General features: G+C 37.6%; 1 protein-coding gene across 2 annotated transcripts in view; it reads left to right on the plus strand.

Moving 5' to 3' along the window:
• LOC139708931 (sodium/calcium exchanger Calx-like) overlaps positions 1–23,427 on the plus strand; it is a 95,485-nt gene that overhangs the window by 23,949 nt on the left and 48,109 nt on the right. The window contains exon 1 of one of the 2 annotated variants that reach the window (XM_071620896.1): positions 5,777–5,941. The exons of the other annotated variant lie outside the window; for it this stretch is intronic. The gene's annotated coding sequence lies outside the window, so the exon portion shown is untranslated. Of the gene's footprint in view, positions 1–5,776; positions 5,942–23,427 lie in introns of those variants that run through there. 2 annotated transcript variants of the gene reach the window in all.

The raw sequence follows: 23,427 nt of genomic DNA on the forward strand, positions 1-23,427 counted from the left end.
CACATGAATATTCATAATTACGCCGTGTACTGTACACGTACACGCACGCACCGGCAGCACTTGATTACCTCGTTTCTGATTGGTCAGTGAGGGTCGGACTTCGTCTCCGTCGCTTAGCCCAGGATTATTTTTTCGTTCTGTTTACACTCACTTGCTTGGCACCGCAATTGCGGTGCTAGCACCGCAATTGCGGTGCTAACCCCTGCTATTTTGCAGGGCCAGATAGTACCGTACTATCGGTGGGGCTAGCCCACTTTGGCAAAAACGAGTGTAAACAGAAAGTGGGCTAAGGATAGTCCCGTACCAACGGTGGGGCTAAGGCCCCCCCTTAGCCCCACCGTTGGTCCGGGGCTAAGCAAAATTTTACAAGTGTAAAAAGCCCTTAAGTGTGCAGCTGAAGTAAACCAGACCCATTTGTGTGTAGAAAAAAAATGCACGGAACATCTGACCTTTTGAAAATGTGAATTATGTAGTATTTTTGCCTTTACTACCCTAGAGCCAACAAAAAGCAGTATAGTGCAATTTGAATTGCAAACAAAAGCAGGGAAATACAAGCAAAGAAGTATTTCAATAGTTTCATATTCATATCTTTACATTGCTGTAGGGCTATATACCCAGCCCCAGGGTAGTTCTGTCACAAAATTGACAAGTTACTGTAAAAGTGGATATTTTTGCTTGACTTATTTTTTTGCGTCCGGCCCGGTAAGAAGAGTTTCGTGTGTTTTTAATTCCGCGAAATCAAGACATCAATTACTGGAACATATGGCAAGCAAAAATATTCGCATGCTTTTATTTACTGAAGGCACTAGTTTCTAATTGCGCGAAATGCAAAAAATTTCAACACCGCGAAAATTTTCACTTCTACAGTTACAAACTTTGACCAGCAGTCATGGATGCTGCAAAAATAAATTAATAAATTTTTAATTATGATAATGATAAATAGATAAATGAATGAATAAGTAAATGGGTAAAAAAAGATAAAAAATGTAATCCATTCTGCCAGGAACTAAATATAGGATCTACTTCACATGACCATGAAATTCTTGAAAGAAAATACTGCTGTTTTGTGCTGTATTTAGTAATAACGTCACTCTTTTTAATTTTGTAGACAAAGTCTTGTTTTCCTTGTGATTCTGCTCAAGGGAAAAATGGATACAAAAATATGTGCCTTTAGATTCATTCTTGAATACAAACTGTGCCTAGTTCTTGAAGAAATGTGAACCCATTTTCAATCTCTACAAAAGATTCATTTTTATAGAGAAATGCATCACTGTCTCCTCATGAATTAGTAATGTGAAAATTCTGACAGGTTGTAATATCTGCTGGTCTGTTGATGCATATTGCTGTTGTGTAAATGATGATGGTGATAGTTGCGGTAGTATTGTGGGGGGGGGGGGGGTGAGGTAGGGGGATGTGTACACAGCCAATCTGGCCTGATATACGAGCAAATGAGATATGTCCTGCTTTTAGAGCGCCAATTTCAGTTCTGCTCTTCTTTTGCCCACGTTTACCAAAACCGAAGTTAACTTTTCAAGCACCATTTTCTTTTCTGTTTTAGCTCTCGCACAAATTTATACTGATCAGTTGCCAAATTGGACCGTGAATGTGATTTGTGCTCTATTTTTAGCATTTTATGGGGTACTGGCAAATATACTGTCAAATGCGATGTATGCACATGATGCTCTTTGGATGTGCACACTCACTGTCTGAGTTTATATTCATCAAATTTTCTCCTTGCCAACGGCTACTAAACAAACACCTTCCACAAGAAGAGTTGTACTATGGGAAAAGGTCATTGATGAGAATAGTCTGCACAGAGGTGGTACCCCAATGCCCAGTATGTTTCATTCTCATCTGGATTGCTGTTTTTTGTTTTGTTTTGTTTTGTTTTGTTTTGGTTTGATTTTTGGTTTTTAGTCAAATAAAAACCTGCTCCTGCCCTAAAATGATGTTCGATTTTGCTAATACAGTGACAGGATGTGACTGATGTTGAATGAATAAAACTGTTTTGACAACGGGGAGTGTTGGCTTCTATCATAGTCATGACTACTGCCTGTGATCCTCTCAGTTTCACAAGCATATGATTTGAAGTGTAATATCGACTTTACAAAAGCCACCAGTCTATTTTGTTTTGTTTTGCTTTTTTAACTGATCTTTTGATTTTTCTCTCTTCTTTGAAAGTTCAACCAACCCTCAATGTTTCCAGAGATATGCCGCAGTATTGCCAAACCCCTTTATGTTCCAAAGTGCCAGCTTGGTTTTGAAACAAGCATTTAGTAGGCTGATAATGGGATCATTACTCGCACGATTCCCTCCCATTGTTTACTCCGTCAAAGCAAGAAAATTACCGCGATATGCATGCTCTGCAATCAACTGTTTCATTCTTGCCTTGCATTGTATCTAGTCAAGATAAAAAAGAAAGCTAAAATGACTGGAGGAATGTATAATTGACTCTATCATCACCATACCAGTATATAATGCAAGTATTAAAGGGGACCCAAACCCAAAGAGCAATGTGGATTGGAGCAAAAGCAGCAACATTAGCAGAACACATCAGTGAAAGTTTGAGGAAACTCAGACAATCAATGCAAAAGTTATGAATTTTTAAAGTTTTGGTGTTGGGACCACTGGACGAGGAGACTACTAGAGGTTATGACGTACTAGATGTATGTGAGGACCAGAATGTAAAGAAAATATAAAGGGAATCCCACAAACATTCATTTTACATGAAAATTACGCATTCCATCAACTTGGGACTGACATATATGTTAAGGGTAGCAATTATTCCCCCTGCTTTCTGAAAGCAGATAGTCAAGTGCTCTTTCATTATGCTTGAAAAGTGAATTTTTGTGGAATTTTCTTTATATTTTCTTTTAATTGTTGTCCACACATACGTCATAACCTCTAGTAGTCTTCTCATCCGGCGGTTCCAACACCAAAACTTTTGTATCAATCGTCCGATTTTCCTCAAACTTTCACTAATGTGTTCTACTGATGTTGCTGCTTTCACTCAATCCACATTGCTCTTTGTTGGTTTGGGTTCCCTTTAAAAGACTGCGAACATGATACATGTAGATAGCCTATTCATCCATCTTTGTCAGTTACTCGTCCAACTAAGTCACGTACCCAACGTACACACCATGTTGGAAGTGAATATAACGTCAAGCTCAGTTCTACCTCTTCTTCAATTTGTATCCAGTTTGAAAAGTCAAGCTATTCATGCTTAAAAATGTGTGTATTCAGCGTCATGCAAAGTTCAATTCCCATACCATCATTTTCTTCGCCTGACAGTAGAAAAGTTTGACAAAAAAAAGCATTGTTCAAGGTTGCTTTCATGCCATCGAAAGCTTGTTTGACGAGCAAAATACATGTACATTTTTCTTTGCTGATCTTTTAAAAGGGAAAACTATATCAGAATGCTTGTTGTGTTGGCAACGTAGACATTTTGCAGAGCATAAAACCACAGTGCACACTTACCTCAATGGCGTAGTGGGAGTTGTGTGGGAAGTGGTTGCCAAGGCGTTCCCAGGGGAAAAAGAACAATCATGGTCTCATATGTGGAAATGTAATCGTCAAAGTTGAACAACGACAGCAAAGTGTTATTTGAAGAGTGAAACGGAAATACGTCAAACATTACCCCAAAAGTGTATAGTGTGCATTTTGAAGTGTAGTTTATGTGGCTCCATATCATAAATTGAGATGTGGTGGCATGTAGAATATATACACACTGTTACAGCTTGTCATTTGGGAGCTTCATTATTCTTTAAGTATGTTAATAAAAAAATATGTATTAAAAAAAGTTTGTTATTCTGACGGTTCTTAATCCAAGAGTGAAGAAAGCTTTTTTATTTCAAAGATACTTGAAAAGGAAATAAGGTTTGTGATTTAGAAGGTCTGTTGGTACACACCTTTATTATTTCTCATTTTTGGATGAATGACTTTTATTTCATTTTAGGTGTAAGGAACCTTTGGAAAAACAAACCTTTAATTCCATCTTTTTATTAACAAACCTCTAGGAAGCATGTCACATGGTGATCCATTTCTATTCCTGTTCCTACCTTTAATCAGACAATTAAGTTATTGTAAGATTTGTACATTCAAGATAACTGGCAGGATATTTCTATTCTGAGCACTCATAACATCAATCATGCTTTGTGTCTTATGGTTTGTCATCTGTGTGTATGTAAAAGAATGTGTTTCTGTAGAAAAGTACAGTTAATTAATTAATTTATTTATTTATTCATGTTTTCTTTAAAAGAATACAGGGTAAGTCTTGTTCAAGCCATAGGCCTGCTTTTCAAGAGAGCCCTGTAATTATACACTATACATTTTGCATATCATGATAAAATTATACAATGAAATAGTAGATAATGCAACAAATGAGAATTCAAAATACAAAGATTAAAGAAATAGACAAAGTCAAAACCTATGTTGATGAGAAAAAAAAAAAATTTAGGGAAGTCTTCAACTTGCCAGTTTCTGCGTGACATAGCTGTGTAAACATGAAATGCTCTCCAAGTTCAAGTGCGTAAACATTCATTGTTCTTGGCCAGAAAAGGATGACTACCCGCGACGTTTTTATTGCAATTTTATGACGTCAAAGCCAGCATGCAGAAGTGTCTACAAAGCATTCTTTTCATTTCTTTCTCTTCATTGACTTTATAAATCCTGTGAGAGCTGATCTGATCTGATACCACAAATTCAAAGGATGTTCTTCTGCAGTGTGGCAAACACGGTTACAGTGTTGTGATTTTTTTTTTATCGTAATTTCACAAGTTGATATTTGTCCGTGTATCATGTACAAATTATATGAGATGAAGCACAGGTTTGTTTCTTGAATATATCTCTTTTTGAGTTTAAAACAAATATTTGGCATCTGAATGCTGTTGACAACTACTAGTGTAGTATTTCTCAGGGGTTGGGAAGAGAGAGATAGGTGCATTGCTCTTTGTATATGATATTTGTAGAAAGAAATAATTTGAAGAATATTACAGTTCATCATCCTAATACATTTCAAAATACCTTTGGATTTTTTTTTTATTATATATCTATAAAGAGCAATTGCTGCCTTTGTTGGAGAATGGGAAGTTGAGTGATTTTTTGCTGTCACTGAAGAATCCTTCTGAATGTTTTTAGTTTTTTTTCAGCATTTCATTTGATGGGCGTACCTTGCAGAAAAAGGTTTGCTTGTTTTGTATTCATTTAATAAGGAATGAAGTTATAAAGCCACACAAATTATTGAAATGACATGTCATTCATGAGTCGGTGAAAGAGTCAGTTACTTCTCAAACCAGAGTGATTTGCTATTTCCTCCAGAACACCCAACCCTCCCCCCCCCCCCCCCCAAAAAAAAAAAAAAAAAAAAATGAGGGAAAAATAGGTAGTGGTTTTAGCAAGAGAGACATACATTATATATGCAGCAAAATACCAGAAACCAGCCTCCACAGCATGACTGATGATAACTGCCTGGGGTTGTACACGCCCACTCACAAAATACCACTTCTCATGTCTTCATTCAAACACATGGCTGGTTAGCCCACCACACACAAACACACACACACACACACACACACACACACACACACACACACACACACACACACACACACACACACGCACACACACATACACAGCATCAGCACACAAGGCGATCACCCCCACACAGGACGGGACGGCCACTCCTTTGAAACGTGGGTTGGTCTGTTTGTTTACTCAGATACATACATACAGTATATCCCTGTAGATGCTGTTTGCTCATTGTTTGTTGGAATCTCCTGGTTCCAAGTTCGAATTCCTCTATCTACCACCCCGATATGGACAGATCACTCTGCTATTGATCCATTCTTGTGGAAGGTTGCATTCGTGCACGGTCGTATGTTTTCCGGGATCAACAGATGTTGTGCGGATGTGTAGATGCCAGGGTTGATTGTAGTCTACAGTGGTATGTACACTTGTTATTAAACCAATATTATGCTTTCATTCATCATAAATAGATTGATATTATTATTTGCTGATGTAGCAAGGAGCAAGCAAAGCTTAGGTCCTTGACTACATGTACATAAATATGCGATGAAACTGTTTGAAGCATTCCAGTTTGTGTATTACCTTCATACTATTTATGTAATGATTTTATGACGGATTGTGCCAAAACATATTTACACTGACTACTTTGGGCACATATTTATCTTTTTTTTTTGTGTGTGTGCATATTGGGATTGACTGTGCTTCATTTTCTCTTTCCAGTCTACTCTCAGAAACATACAGGAAGGTGCATCATTTACAAAATACTCTACTTAAGGCATACCATACCCACAATATTTTTGAGTGTATAATCTGTTTTCACAAATTGCGACTTATATGCTGATTTTGTGAGTGGCTATTAAATTTCACAATCAAGAACTGTACAGTGTACAGTGATACAGTTCACAAGTTATAAAGTGTTCAATCCTTTTCAGAATAAATTTACTGATTTCTACCCTTTGAGACAATATATACAGTACAGTGCATTTTTGTGTACAGAAGATAATTTTGTGAATATCGATCGACTGACTTACAAAAAAGTCATTAGATATGCAAAAAAAAATTGAGAAAGAAATTGAAAAAAATTGCCATATTCAGAGAGAAACAGGAAGTTTAATCTTGTAGAATGTGTTGCGAATTGATAAACCATGAGATTTAGCAATTATGTGGCTTTTAAAAATTTCGCACTGTACGTAAGCCATCATATGTGAACAACAATGATGTACTCAAGTGAGTTTTTTTTTTTTTTGTATTGTGCCCTATGAAGTACTTCAGTGAATTTAACCCGTTCCACGCTGAATTCTGAAATCCCCATGATAGACTTAATACACAGGCCGCCAGGTTCCCATAGTGAATGGGTTAACATTTTAAACAAAAAAAAAATCTTCAACTTGTAAAATATATTTTAACATCCAACCACAAATATTTGGTCTTCGAAATTTGATACACGTAGGTCAAATAGCAATTTCATGTATACACCCGTCTTTCAGGGAAGGACATGGTAGCTGATCATATTCTATGTTCATTACGTTCCATTCAATCCTTGCATTACGAAAAAAGAAATGTGTACAGTCTGCTATCAAACTGTACATTACAGCTAGATGATTCTGGGTAACAGGCTTCTAGAACTACCGGTGATCAATTTTTATTTGTCTTCTCTGAAATAGAGAATTGAACTGTGCCATTAGCCGTCTGCAGAATCAACTGTGTCCAATCTCATGCATAATTATGGTTGTCTTGATTACCGTGATTCCATGGCGGAATGCTACCGGAGCAGAGTTTGGTAGTTTCCGTTGTTTGTTGTGATCAAATTTTCGAGCTTAATGACCTTCATTTGATATCTGTATTTCAGCAATGTATTGATGCTTCATTACTGCTTTTTTTTGTCTCTTTCTTTTCTTGTATTTCTCCATTCACTGGACTGTTATAAGCGGGCCTTGAATGTGAATAGTCGTGATATGACGTGAGCGTGCTTGACAGCAAGTAGGAGTTATTTTATCATGAAGCATGTCCCCCGTCTTTGATAGCGAGATGAATAGAATTACTCTGGGTCAATCCACGTCAAATCATCCAATTTTCAGAAAAGTTGTCACCCGACCCCCTCCGATTTTCTTTAAAATCGCACCAAATGTTCCCCAAAGTGTCTGACGGAAAATTCCAAAATATTTTGCCCCAAGGTCAATTGGTTGCTAAGATACAGCCTCACATAGCAACCGATGCGCATTCCAAAATATTAGTTAAAAGAAAATTAGGCATTTTTGATTGATTGTGGTAGCATGGATATTTATGCAAAAGTGTTCATTATCTGGAAATTGAGAGAACTTTATAGTCTTTGCAAGAAAAACTGACTGTGACGCGAAATTGACTTTTCGTTAACGTGCACAAGGTCACCGAAAATGGTGTTGAATGTTAATTTCGAAAATTTTAATGCATATTTAGAGGCTAATATCTTTCATATTTCATCACCTTAGGTTCTAAAATATTATGCTGTTGAAGGCTTTGACTTGCTCAGTAATTTTGAAAAAAATCAGCGGATGCGTGCCCACCGTTTTTACGGAGAGCGCCCTCAAAGTTGACAAAAATGAAAAATGTGCCAAATTCAAGGTCACGGATCACCCTTCGTCCCACCTAGGAATGGCATCAATTCTTTTGTATTGATAGACATTTACCTATATTATCGTGGGTTACCAAAGAAATTTTGCTCCCGAAATGTTCAATGGTAAATTTACCCCACTGAAAATGGTCGTAAACGGCCAAATTCCCATGTAATATCACATATTGGGTTTAGAGGACATTTCAAATGTCAATGCTTTCAAGATGAAAAGCCCTAGGCCTGTGATATTTGCTGTAGGGGTAGTCTGTTATACATATTTTAGTAATATGTACCACAAAACACTTTTATTACATGATACTGACCTTGAAATTTAATCCAAAATTTGATAAAAAACAATAAGTCGCTCCATTTTCCTCATTGCACTGCATGTAATATGTGTTTTGAAAGACTTCACAGAGCAATATTTCAAGAATTATGAGAGCTGACAGCCTACCTTATTAAGGTTCTAAACTATTTGTGCTGTTCTTTCAGATTTAGTGTCAATTTGATCATGAATGTTATACCCTTGACCTTGAAGTGCTTCTAAAAATAGCTGTAAATTTGTTTACTACTTAATTACACACACAACAGGTGTTTTATGGCATAACATATTAGTCATTCTTTCACAGACACAAAAGTTTTTATGGTGTAAATGTTATATACTGGAATAAATCTATAGGTTCTTGCAAGATATATGTTAAAATTAATTACTTTGTTCTGACAATGACCCTGAATTTATGACCTTCAAAATCAGGAGAAATGCCTATTCCTGCCCATAAAGACCTGTATTTAAGTACATAATAATAATACATGTAGTTGATATCATGGACATTGCGCCCAACACATAAGATTCTTATTCTAGCCTGTGAAACGTACATTAAAAGCACTGAGAGTCTTCTTTTTGGGGGGATTTGTTCTGTAACTTATGACAACTTCCAAAATCATTTCCATTCTTATGTATTTTCTTGTTTTTGGAATATTTGTTATGTATTTCTTTGTTTTTTATTTTCTACAGCATTTGTGTTTTTTTTATTGAAAATTGTCACAGCCCACTTTTTCTACCATAATTTGAATAGAATTAATCAATCAAAGTGATGGATAGTAAAAATGGTCAAGTTTTTATGAGTTTCACCACAAAGCACTGTTTTCCATAGGAAATGCACACAAAATCACAAAATATTACTGTCCCCTTTTGTGATTGATATTGAGGGTCATTGTCAGAACAAAGCAATTAATTGTAACATATCTTGCAAGCACGTATAGATTAATTCCAGTAAATAACATTTACACTCTAAAAAGCTTTTGTGTTTGTGAAAGAATCACAAGTATTATCATGCCATAAAACACAGTCCTGTCATTGTGTGTACTTTTAATGTGTAGTTAATAAATTTACACCTAATTTTAGAAGCACTTCATGGTCAAGGGTATAACATTCATGATCAAATTGACACTAAATCTGAAAGAACAGCACAAATAGTTTAGAGCCTTAATAAGTTAGGCTGTCAGCTTTCATAATTCTTGAAATATTGCTCTGTGAAAAGTCTTTCAAAACACATTATATTACATGCAGTGCAATGAGGAAAATAGAGCGACTTATTGTTTTTATCAAATTTTGGATTAAATTTCAAGGTCATTATTTTGTAATAAAAGTGTTTTGTGGTATATATTACTAAAATATGTATAACAGACTACCCCTACTGCAAATATGACAGGGCTAGGGCTTGTCATCTTGAAAGCATTGACATTTGAAATGTCCTCTAAACCCAATATGTGATATTACATGGGAATTTGGCCATTTACGACCATTTTCAGTGGGGTAAATTTACCATTAAACATTTCGGGAGCAAAATTTCTTTGGTAACCCAATATAATATAGGTAAATGTCTATCAATACAAAAAAAATTGATGCCATTCCTAGGTGGGACGAAGGGTGATCCGTGACCTTGAATTTGGCACATTTTTCATTTTTGTCAACTTTGAGGGCGCTCTCCGTAAAAACGGTGGGCACGAATCCGCTGATTTTTTTCAAAATTACTGAGCAAGTCAGAGCCTTCAACAGCATAATATTTTAGAACCTAAGGTGATGAAATGTGGAAGATATTAGCCTCTAAATATGCATTAACATTTTCGAAATTAACATTCAACACCATTTTCGGTGACCTTGTACACGTTAACGAAAAGTCAATTTCGCGTCACAGTCAGTTTTTCTTGCAAAGACTATAAAGTTCTCTCAATTTCCAGATAATGAACACTTTTGCATAAATATCCATGCTACCACAATCAATCAAAAATGCCTAATTTTCTTTTAACTAATATTTTGGAATGCGCATCGGTTGCTATGTGAGGCTGTATCTTAGCAACCAATTGACCTTGGGGCAAAATATTTTGGAATTTTCCGTCAGACACTTTGGGGAACATTTGGTGCGATTTTAAAGAAAATCGGAGGGGGTCGGGTGACAAGCACTGGATGATTTGACATGGATTGACCCCTCTGTTTCCTGTTACCATCGTGACGAGTTCAGTGGAAAGATACACCCACTCACATACATGTCAATCAAGTTCATGATCTGAATGGATCGTAAGAACATACATGCCATGGCATATTTGATGATTTTTTTATTTTATTTTTGCAGTGAAGTGTGGGAGTCTGTGCGTCTTTCTGAAATTGATTTCTCCAAATCTTCTTGGTTTTGCTTTAAAAAAAAAATGAAAATACTACAAAAGTACTTTTTTTAATATCTGACTATATCCCCTATTGATAAATCCTCTTTAATAAGATTTCAAAAGTGATATTATTGTCCCCGCCGAACGAGTTCGAGCAGGGGACTATGAAACGGGCTCCGTACGTGTGTGTGTCCGTCCGTGTGTCCGTGTGTCCGTGTGTCCGTGTGTCCGTGTGTCCGTGTGTCCGTCCGTGTGTGCGTCCGTGTGTGATCAAAATGTTCAAAATGCTACTCCTTCGCCATTTCTAACCCGATTTTGATTCTGTTTGCTTTATATGATAGCACTACATGGGAGCTTTGAAACTTCTATACAGAATTTCAATTGTGACCTTTGACCTTGACCTTTGACCTATATTGTACATTTTGCTTCAAAATGCTACTCCTTCGCCATTTCTAACCCGATTTTGATTCCGTTTGCTTTATATGATGGCACTAGGTGAGGGCTTCAAAACTTCTACACAGAATTTTGACCTTTGACTTCTTTCACCTTTGACCTTGATTTTTGACCTATATTGTACATTTTGCTACAAAATGCTACTCCTTCGCCATTTGTAACCCGATTTCAATTCCGTTTGCTTTAAGTGATGGCACTAGGTGAGGGCTTCAAAACTTCTACACAGAATTTTGACCTTTGACTTCTTTGACCTTTGACCTTGATTTTTTTACCTATATTGTACATTGGCTACAAAATGCTACTCCTTCGCCATTTCTAACCCGATTTCGATTCCGTTTGCTTTATGTGATGGCACTAGGTGAGGGCTTCAAAACTTCTACACAGAATTTTGACCTTTGACTTCTTTGACCTTTGACCTTGATTTTTGACCTATATTGTACATTTTGCTACAAAATGCTACTCCTTTGCCATTTGTAACCCGATTTCAATTCCGTTTGCTTTAAGTGATGGCACTAGGTGAGGGCTTCAAAACTTCTACACAGAATTTTGACCTTTGACTTCTTTGACCTTTGACCTTGATTTTTTTACCTATTTTGTACATTGGCTACAAAATGCTACTCCTTCGCCATTTCTAACCCGATTTCGATTCCGTTTGCTTTATGTGATGGCACTAGGTGAGGGCTTCAAAACTTCTACATAGAATTTTGACCTTTGACTTCTTTGACCTTTGACCTTCATCTTTTTACCTATATTGTACATTTTGCTACTAAATGCTACTTCCGGCGGGGACATATATTACGCACCGCGTAATTTCTACTTTTCCTTGTTTATGAAGTATCTATGTAATGCAGATACTTTTATCCAATAACAATGTACAGTGCAAGCACAACTGAAGTGTATGAAAGCCTGCTCATACTGTACATGCCACTAAATCATTTGTGGCAAATTCGTTTGTTGTACTGTATACGCTATATATTTCGCAAGGGTTTTATTTTCGCGAATTTCGCGAGTCGGGAGCTATTCGCGAAATTAACAACACGCGAAAATATTACCTTCCAAAATGAATCCCTTGCCTTGATGATACGAACATTTCAGTACTAGAATACCATGTTACCATGTCCCGGCTTACCGAACAGACCATACTGGCTAAGCTTGTTTACGCACGTCCACGTCTACTTACGAATACTGTAGAGAGCCAATCCATTATCGCAAGGAGACCACTCATCAGAAATCCAGCGCGATGGACTTAACCACTTCAAAAATGTTGAATTATAACTTACTAGTTCGCAGAGTTTGGCAAGTCTTTTTCATGCAGTGTATAACTAGTATCATTCTTATATGCTAGTAAGTTGAAAATTCACACTTTCTTTGTCACTTCATATTTTCTCTGGTCCCCCAATCGCGAATTTAACCACTCGCGAAAATGTGTGACATCGGCAATTCGCGAAAATTTATGTACGCGAAAATTATAGTGTATACAGTATATGAATTACACCCGTCTAATGCGTATGTTACATTGAAACATTGGAAGACCTGACTCATCAGGTTTGATGATACATGTACTGTATCAATGCAATATTTGATTCATGGCTGTGATGAATTAGAAAATAAAAGTGAGTGTAGATCTGAATTCTTCACACAGCATAGCCAGACAGCTGTGCAAAAATTCGCACAGAGGAATTGTTACAATGTATGTGCACAACTATTTCATTTTATACAGAATTCTGTTTTTAAAATGGTCTAACAATGCTGGATGCCATCTGTAAATTGAAATTCTAGGATGTATAGGAGGTATTGATAGAATAAAAAGTCTATGAATTGATAGATCAAGGCTAAAGACTTGTAAGCACTATAATTCTTGTCATTGAAATGTTAAACAGAGGATGTTTTACCTGTAAAATCATAGTGATGTGGTACATGCAAATCTCATAAGAAGAGATTGCTGTGGCTACAGATCGAATTCTGACACTGATAAATTACTGTGGCATAATTGGATATGTGAGATGCATTTATGATATTCATTTCTCATAAAGCTTTATCATGAAAACACTCTCTGAGAGTCCTATAGTATACAGTGTGTGAGAAAACTGATGATAATATATAGGTGGAAGTGTCACTTCACCTCCCATGGTATGAAAATCCAATTAAATTGAATGCATATACACGTTCATACCTCTACCATTACCAGCGTGCATGCACCACGACACGACCTCTGATATACCTACTTTGCGTAATTCATTGCTCAAGTGTGCTAGTGGATAATACTCTAATAAGGACGTCTTTCACCCTCCAGGTATAGTGTTTCCAATATCACATTCATTATCATAATGATTTTTCAGCAGTTTGTCGTTGCCGTCAGCAAGCATATATTATGTGTTGCTGACCTTGGGTGTAATAGGCATGTTCTGAGGCAGGATATATTATTAAGCAGCTTATAAATCAAAAATTGCTATGGATACATGCATTCAGTTGAAGGAAACATATTTTATTGAATTGAGATGTAAGTTTTATTGCTGTTGGTCTGTTTATAAACTGCGCTATGCAATAATTCAAGTAGATTTTTTGTAGCTGAAAAAGCAATCAGTTGGCCTATTTTCAATGAGCTTGAGTGATGTACCCTTTCATCCATTAGTACAATTTCAAAAGATACACATTTACTGGGATTTATTCATTTATAATTCATATCTGCTTGCTATGTGAATTATCTCTGTTGATTTTCCAGGGAAATGTATTATATTAGTAATTGATGATTTATACTGACAGTAAAAATTGCAGTATAAAGTATCCTGAAGGGTAATGAAAGATTTATTTGTAACAATTGCCAGAAAAACAAAGAAAACAAAAAGTCATGAGACTTTTACCCAATCTTGTTCCCAAGATCAGATGCCCCTTAGTTCCCACCACAGTTATGGTTGATACTCTGCTGCTGTTTGGATTCCGATCAAATTTTTAAGGCATAATTTTCCATTTGCAGATTAAACAAAAACCCAGCATTAGTGCTTTAAAACAGTTCCAAAATGTGAGTTTGGGATAGAAACAACCACTGTAAAAATTTGAATTCGTATAATCAACGTTAAGGATTGTTAAAGACACAAAATATGAACAATAGTTAGAATAAAAATTTTACCAGACTAAACCGTCTACAGTTATGGTTTAATGAGAAAAAATACTGATATTTCCTTATATTTTAGGCTTTATTGCGAAAATTTTATATGGTAGGATGTTTTGTGATACAACTGACCAACACATACAAGATGCATCAAACAAAATATCTTGAAAAATATTTTTCAAATCACTGCTCCCAATGTTAAACAGTACCTTTTAGTTTCCACCACAGTTATGGGTGACACTCTGCTGCCGTTCGGATTCTGATCAGATTTCATTGTGGGCCAGGAATTTTGCAAATGTGAGCTCATGGGCGTGAGTCACGGGAGGAGAGAGGTTTGCCAGAGACGCTCTTGAAGATTGAGCGAAACGCGGCGCGGTGCGCGGCTGTTTGCCACCCAGCAGCTACTGATGAGTGAGACCATCGGGGAGTGTTTGGATGATGGGGGGAGCAGATACCATCTCATGAAGTCATCAACGTCTCTCTCTCTCTCTGTCTTTAGTGATTTCTTCATTCTCTCACTTTTGACTGGGAAACTGTCACAGAGTGCAGTTGTGAAGTTAAAGGACAAGTTCACCTTCATAAACATAAGGATTGAGAGAATGCAACAATATTAGTAGAACACATCAGTGAAAGTTTGAGGAAAATTGGACAATCGATGCAAAAGTTATGAATTTTTAAAATTTTTGTGTTGGAACCGCTGGATGAGGAGACTACTACAGCTTGTGATTCATATGCGTACAACAGTATAAGGAAAATGTAAAAGAAAATTCAACATATTTTCACTTTTTTCGCATAATAAAAGAGCTCTTGACTTGCCTCTTTCTACAGGCAGGGGGAATAATATTACCCATAACATTTGTCGGTAACGAGTCAGGGGAATGTGTACTTTTTTCAAAAGATGGCATTTTGTGAAATTCTCTTTATATTTTCCTTATATTGTTGTACGCATGTGACATCTAAGTTATTCATACACTGGAGTAGTCTTCTCATCCAGCGGATACTGCACAAAAACTTCAAAAATTCATAACTTTTGAACGAATTGTCTGATTTTCCTCAAACTTTCAATAATGTGTTCTACTAATATTGCTACATTCTCTCAATCCTTATGTTTATGAAGGTGAACTTGTCCTTTAAAGTCTAATGATATCTCTTGGTATTTTAAAGTCACTATCTAATATTGGGAGCAGTGGTAAAAAAAAAAAAAAATGTTTGAATTATCACATTTGATGCATATATATGTAATAGTTCAGTTGTATCACACAAAAAAACCATACCATACAAAAATTTCGCAGTAAAGCCGCAAATGTAAGGAGATAGTCACTAATTTCATGATACCTTAGAAGCTTACCAGACAAAAGTTACGTACAGACACTTACCCTTAACTTCAAGGATAAGCTCGTGGTCATCATGGGGTGCCAAGTGTTGCATGGTCTCTTTCATCACAATGTCATTCATTTCGTCACGAAATGACAATTTCATGAGGAGTTGTCTTTTTTCATTGACAATTGATGACAATGTCAATTTCGTCATGAATGACAATTTTGGCAATGAAATAGCAATTTTTCATCTACAAAATAATAATTTCGTAATGAAATTGTCATTTCATCAATGAAATAACAATTTTGTCACAAATTCGTCATTTGACATTGTCATGCAACACTTGGCATCCCATACTCAACCATGAGTTTTGTCTGCGTGTTAACCTGCATGTAACCAAGGAGGTACCAAAGCTTTGCCTAGTACCTCCTTGATGTAACTTAAAGACCTAATAAAATGCTTGCAAAATGTTTTAATATGCAAAAGAAATTTAAAATATATGTCATGATTATCAATGTAAATATGTTGTCAGTGTCGTTCCGGTTTTTATCGCTTCTAGAAACTCCCCCAAATATCACATTTTTGGAGGACCCCGTTGCAGCTTTTGCGAAAAAGATAGTCACGTGACCAACACCCCTGAACCGATTGATGACGTATAAGCACGGAGTTGTACTCAGTTAGCAGACGCCGCTCAGCACAAGCACTCAGATTACTAGCTTGGTACACCCGCGTACACGATAGCTAGCCCGGCCAGGCCCGCCCGCGGGATGTGCGCTCCCGGTCGACCAACTGACTGTCGACATGTACGCATTACCACGTACATTATCACTAAGTTAGCTTGCACAGATACCTGGTACCTCGAGCATAATGTCTTCCCCTATATGGGTAAACTTTGACATTGATGATGATGATGAAGACTGCAGCTCTGACGATAGCGGAGAAGAAGAGGAGGCACATGAAGTTGAAGGGGAAGATGGGGAGGGAGAGGCAGCTGATGAACCAGAACGTTATCGTGGGGCTGCACCTTACCGATATGAACCAGCTGCATATCGCCCGCTGCCAGTGCAAGAGCGTATGAACATGGCACCAAGCCCGAGAATAGACCTCACGGAAACGATCGCCTGGGAAATACAGAGTGGTATGTCTGGTATGCCCCCATATTTAGTTTAACGTTAGAAAGGATATACTGTATTCTACATGATTGACATTGTAAGTTGTAACTGTTTGTCTAGTAAGTAGATTAGAAGAACAGGCCCAGCTCGCTCACAAAGTGAGCGGCTACTCCGGCCGCAGCAAGCAAGCAGGAGCGTCCCGGCCGTGGCCTGGCCCGTCGGCCTTGACTACCAGTAGTAGTCTAGTAGTAGATCTAGTAGCAGTCTACTAGTAGTTATAGTAGTCTACTAGTAATAGTAGCTAGTCTACTAGTACTACTACTAGTAGTAGTACTATTACCACTACGGCACTAGGTCTAGTAGACTAGTAAGTAGTAATAGCAGAATCTTTGTAGTAGTACAGAGGCTACACTCTAACGCCTAACGGTTAGGGGGATATGTTGTTACAGGGTGGGTCGTGGCTCAAAAAAAAAAAAAAAAAAAAAAAAGGCCTAACCAGTTTCCCATAGTCAGTTTCTGCAACATTTGTTATCAGTAATTTAGATGCGCCATTTTCTAAGAAAAACGATACCAAGAATTATCGTCAATTTTGGTCCAGTAGTTTTTGTTTTGTGCTAAAAATCATACTGTGGAAGGAAGCCCAAACGCCGTGCTTATCTACCGATGAATACCACGGTGGGGCTGGATTCATGAGTAAGTCTAGGCCTATAAAGCAGGCGAGTCGCCGTAGTATTAGTACAGACACGCAGTGGTGGTGGGGCTATCGTGAAATAGGCCCCACCGCAGTGCGCGTGCACCGTACCCGTGCGTTTATAGCAAGCAAGGGTAGGTCCTCCTAGGGTTTAGGGTTAGGTAGGGTTGTATTTATGGTTAAATTGACCATTAAATTAGTCAAGGGCCATATTATGAAGTCATTTTCGCCACATTCACGAGTATTCAATGTGGAAGGCAGCCCCACCGCCGTGCTTACCTACCGAGATGAACGCCACACGGTGGGGCTGAAACAGACGAGTCGCCGTAGTATTACTATTAGTACAGACACGCAGTGGTGGGGCCTATTTTACGAGTTTGCCGAAAATAATGGATATCCAAGCGTACCACAGTTGTAATCTGTATTATTGGCAGTATTAAATCCGATACAGTTCATTAAATATTCTTTTGTCTAAAGGCTTAGCCAATGACAATAGTGCAGCGCAGCACCTGCTATGCGCTCGCTAGCTCGCTCCCCCGCCAGCGCTAGCCAGTGCAGCCGCCGGCCGGCTGCTGTCGCTGCGCTGCGCTAGCATAGCCTTGCCAGCTCGCTGGCTACGGCTAGACTGGTCGTGAACGACTGACTCCGTTCTTAGACGTCATCACAATTTAGAAGTGGTAGTGCGCCGCATGCAGCGAAAGTATAGCAAGTTTTCCAAAACCGAGGAAATTGCATCCATTATGTTAACAAATATAGAACAAAATTCAGAACAGTAAAAAACCCCGCACAACCATAGAATTACTTAGAATTTAACATTTAATATTATTACATCATTGAGAAAAAAAATGCCTAAACCATTTTATTAGGTCTTTAAGATGTACCATGGTATATGGCTTAACTATGATTCATTCTTTCCTTTGGTCCCAGTACTTGTTTGTCTTTTATCATGTCTAGCTCCAAATATCAGAGCTACTTAGAAGTCTCCCTTGTGTTGCAGGAGGCTTTCTAAAAACTTTGATATCACTTACTGTCTCTAGGCATCTCAGAGTATAAAAATCTTCCTGATTCAAGTATCATTGCCCATTGAGATAAATGTAACACTAACACACAAGTATGCATACTGAATGAAGTATTTTCCTGATTGCTTTTTGAATCATTTCTGTTGTTGTTGTTGGTTTTGTGTGTGTGTGTGTGTGTGTGTGTGTGTGTGTGTGTGTGTGTGTGTGTGTGTGTGTGTGTGTGTGTGTGTGTTGGTGGGACTGTGATATTTCTGAATATCAGTAATGATAAAAGTTTCCCTAGATCCAAAAGACCTCTTTTTTCTAACTTTCCACTGTACTTTGCATATGAGATTTTTGACAGTGTTACTTACATGTAAATCGCAGTATGGAAATCAGACTAAGGCAGCACAGATGTCAGGCACCTGACTGTTCAGGAGGCTTTTGTTTTCAGCATTGTTTATAATAATAGTCAAGTGATGTTGATGGCTGGATGAGGAGGGATTATTTGATTGAGTAGGAAAGGAAACTCATCCTGGCTGGAAACAGGCAGTTTGCACCCATTGTAGTTCTTGTCAAATTGGCAGACAGTTCATAAACAAGATATGAGACTGATGTTCCTGTCCTATTACATTTTTTTTTTCAAAAACACTTATGCTATATTTAGGACTTACTTTGTGAGCAAAAGGTATAGAGAGCCAGAGCTGAGCATGTTACTGTAAAACATGCATGCACGAAATGCGTGCATAAAACTTTCACGAATTTCGTGAGGAGCCTGGATTCGCGAAAGTAAAATGCTTATGAAAGGTTTTTATCTACACAGTGCATTGAATGCCAGTGGCAATTTGTGATGTGCTTCGAAAAAGGCTGTCGGCTCCAGTTTGCGAAAGTTTCATGCCATGAATGTCTCTGGTTTTTCAGTAGTTTAGGGGGCTTTATGGCTTCTGCTGACTACTATAAAAGTGGAAATTTTCGCGCATTTTGCGCAACCAGAAGTTTGCGCGAAAATAAAAGCACGCGAATATTTTTGTGTTCTATATGCTCCAGTAGTTGATGTCTTGATTCCGCGGAATTAAAAACACGCGAAACTCTTCTAACCTGGCCAAGCGCGATAAATTAGCTGCGCGAAAATATCCACTTTTACAGTAGTTGTGATGTTTTGCGACCAAATGTTGGTAGCAAACTTTAATAATTCAAAGGCGTAAGTTGGAAACTGTGGAAAATTAGATGAACTTGAAAGAACCTTGTGCAGATATACTCCACTGCTGAAAATGGATTAATATTCTGAGGTAACAGTATGCAAAAATTTGTTTGTTTGTTTGTTAGTGTGTCTCTGTGTGAAAAGATAAGTTTTTGAGGATGGCATTTTCAGCTTTTCCCTCGTTCGTTGCCTAGTGTAAGTGATTGTAGGTCATAGTTCATCAGACAGGCTTACCTTATAATGTGAATACCAACTGCTACATGCTCACAAATGTACACGTAGTCCAATCATAATGTGTGCTCTAATCATGAGAAGATTGTGTACGTGTAGGTAAGATGACAAGTGTATGTGTAGCATGTAAGATGCTTGTACCTGAGTAACTGGATATAACAAAACAGTTGATAACATGTTTAGAACCCTCTCCAAGAATGAAAATTTGAGGGTTATGTGCGACCTGTGGTATATCTCTATGCAGTGCACTCCCGTTATAAAAAACGTGGTTGTTTTGAACGAATTCCAGTTATAACAAAGTAGGATTTCAGGCCGCAACATTATCCTCTCTATGTTTTTATTGCTTGTCCTGTTGTAATGAAGTTTCGATATTACGAAAAAAAACTGCCAGTCCCGAGGACTTCGTTATAAATGGGAGTCCACTGTAATTGTGCTTGAGTAGGTAGGTATTCTTTAGGCAGAGATTGAGGTCATCTGATCAGGCTCCTTAGAATACTCCTCAATGGTTTAAAGTAGGACTTGTAAGCCCCTAATTTCCCTGGGCCATTTGTTTCCTTTTGTGTTTGTGTGTGTGAGGGATGGGATGGTTGAGCAAGGAGCTTCAAACACAGTGTTTGAAGCTCCTTGGGTTGATTAGCCCCTTCTGCACTGGTGCGTGAATTTGCCAACCGATCCACAGGGTTAATAGCACGGTGTGTAGTATAAGATGCATACCGTGGTCTTATCTTTGATGAGCATACACTATAGATGTAGGTGTAGGGAGGAAGAGGCAGAGGTGGGCGTGTCAGAGAGGGTTGATCTGTACATGGTAGTCACCTTGCCTGTCTTCAGTGCACCTACAGTGTACTTCCTGGATAGCATTCAAGAAGGGCAGGAGAGTAGGTGGGGGGGGGGGGGGGAGCCTACAGCATTGTTTTGATAAGTAGCTCAAGGCATACTAACTGTTACATTTTGGATTCTTTTTACAGCATTTTTTAATATTTTTCCGCAAAAAGATAATAACATTATTTGACAATGCTTATATAGGGTAAAACTCATCTATTCTATAATTCCAATGTCCCTATGTGCTCAAGAAAAAAAAAAGACAGTAATAGACTATATCATTACAATTGCAAAATACTGCAGAGTTCATGGAAAACACTGTTTTTCCAAAATTGTATAACAACATACTGATCATGTTTATTGCAGAAAAGGTAAATGTGTTGTTTTCAACCATTACTGTATGCCCCTAAAAGGGACTGTGCAGTACTGGTTGAAGTGGGGATTCATGTTTTGAACATTCCTAAGTGAGATAATGAGAAACCTCTTATGAAATATGAAAGAGCATTAAGAAGGATTCAACATTTATTTGATGAAAATTGGTTTTCAAATTGCTGAGATACCGAGAACAGTGGTAATAATAAAAGGTGACAGGCCACGCCTTTTATTAGGATCCTTTTGTTTCACTTTGTTTTTGGATATCTCAGCCATTTTGAAACCAAATTTCATCAAATAAACTTTTGATACCCCTTAGAATGGCATGATCTTTGACATCTCATAGAGTGGCTTCTGAATATTTCGCAAAACGTTAAAAGCTAAATCCTCACCTCAACCAGAACTGTACACACCCTTTAACCCTCAGAATACGGGAATGCTGTTCACAAGATTGGCTTGTCTGTAGCTTTGATCAGCGAGGCATTTCCAGTAATTAAACACGACCATTTATCAATTATTTTTGGATTTGTGAAAGCCTTGAATTTCATATACCGGTAGCTGTTCTGCCACTGGTGTGTGTTGAAAATTTCTAAATGATATGCATGGGAGTGATACAAATGTTCACCATCAATTTGTCTGTTTGTTTGTTTTTGTGGTCTTTAGAGTACATTGCTTGATGACTCATTTGATACTGCACAGCTATGGAAGAGCACTTTTTAGTGACAGTGTTTACTGTCATAGTTTCAAGTCCTGCATCATCACAACAATTTGTAACTAATTATTTGCTGCTATGGCAAGTTAATTATTAGCCAGTGATTTGAGTGTTGATTTTGTTTGTTTACAGGGATAGTACACAGTAGAGTGCAGAGTCTCATAAGATTGATCAGCAAACCTGACTACTGTAGAATGATTTCAATCCAAGTTGCAAACGAGTCTACATGTATTTCCAACAGTTATGAAAAAACATATCACAATCAAACCTGTCTATAGTGGCCAGCCATGGGAGGACAAAAAAAGTGGCCAGTGGTGAAAAATTACTCACACAAAATCAACTTTTACAGTTTTACGGTAGTGATCTTTCTCTCTCTCTCTCTCTCTCTTTTTTTTTTTTTTTTTGCTTTGTTTCTTGTGTGCTGACATTTAGGGCAGAAAGAATCCAAACTGATGCTTTTCTCCATCAGTTGTGGAGTGTGGTGTCATCTATTATCATCCATCACGTCGTTGAAAACTAATCGAGTTTGTGTGTCTCCTTATTTGATTTCCTACAGCTAATGCCCAATCTTCCCTCCTGTGCCAAACAATTACGGGGTGCAGTAATTATCAGGGTTAATTGGTGCATTGTGTGAATGATGTAATTATACTGTGCAGTGGAACCATCATCAATTCAATAATCCGGCTTGCTCCTCTTCTATTTTTGTATGACTGCAAAGTCGAACATGGAGGCCATTCAGAAATGTGGCAGCTCAACGTTTTGTCCTCTCACGCTTGGAGCAGAAACCATCTCAAGTAAAATAAAGAAAAACGGAACTCAACTGTAATTGCAAGATGCTGTCTATTAAATATACGCAGTAGAAAGGATATTGGGTCAAATACATTCCTGTATGATAATGAAACTTTTTATCTATTTTTGTCCCTTTCAAAAAAATTTTTTTTTTCTGAAACTGTTCCATTTTGTCATCTTTGCATTGTAGGTAAATGTACATTGTCATATGACTATAAGCAAGCTAACAATAGGAGCATCAGTGTTTTGTGGTCAAAGGAATAAAAGTAACATTTCAACTTATAGTCCAATCATGAATCTTTACTAAATTGGGGAAAAAAAAATCTCTAATATTATACATGCTATGACGGCTAATGAATTCTAATCTTTATTCCCTCATCTCTCTATTCAAGGAATGCTAATAATGTAAGATGAAGTATCATTAACATGCAGTGTGGATGGTCTGCCTGAGGTAATGAAAACATATAAATTGATACACTGTCAATGCTAGCGGTTAATCTTGCATTTGCAGTGTATGCATCCTATACAGGGGTTGCATTAAGAGCGCACTCGCTCGTGCTAAGCATCCACCAAAGGCGAGGATGTCATCAGGTTAATCAGAGAGATGAATTATTAAGTGGTCTCTGGTATTACAAACTCAGCCAGCCAGCTCGCTCGCTGCTTTTGACGAATGAGGATTTCTACACAGGTTCTATCATTTTGACCCCACCCCCTCCCCATGTGTGTTTCTCATGTATATATTAGGCTCGTCATTTGATAGAAATGAGACCATCCATCTCATGGACGGACAGTGTGGCCTGAAATATTGTTTACGCTGAATATTTCGTGAGGTTCATGTTTTTG

Source organism: Diadema antillarum, unplaced genomic scaffold (assembly GCF_040938485.1).
Source record: "Diadema antillarum isolate AM-2024a unplaced genomic scaffold, OU_Dant_1.0 seq00001390_RagTag, whole genome shotgun sequence".
NCBI lineage: Eukaryota > Metazoa > Echinodermata > Echinoidea > Diadematoida > Diadematidae > Diadema > Diadema antillarum.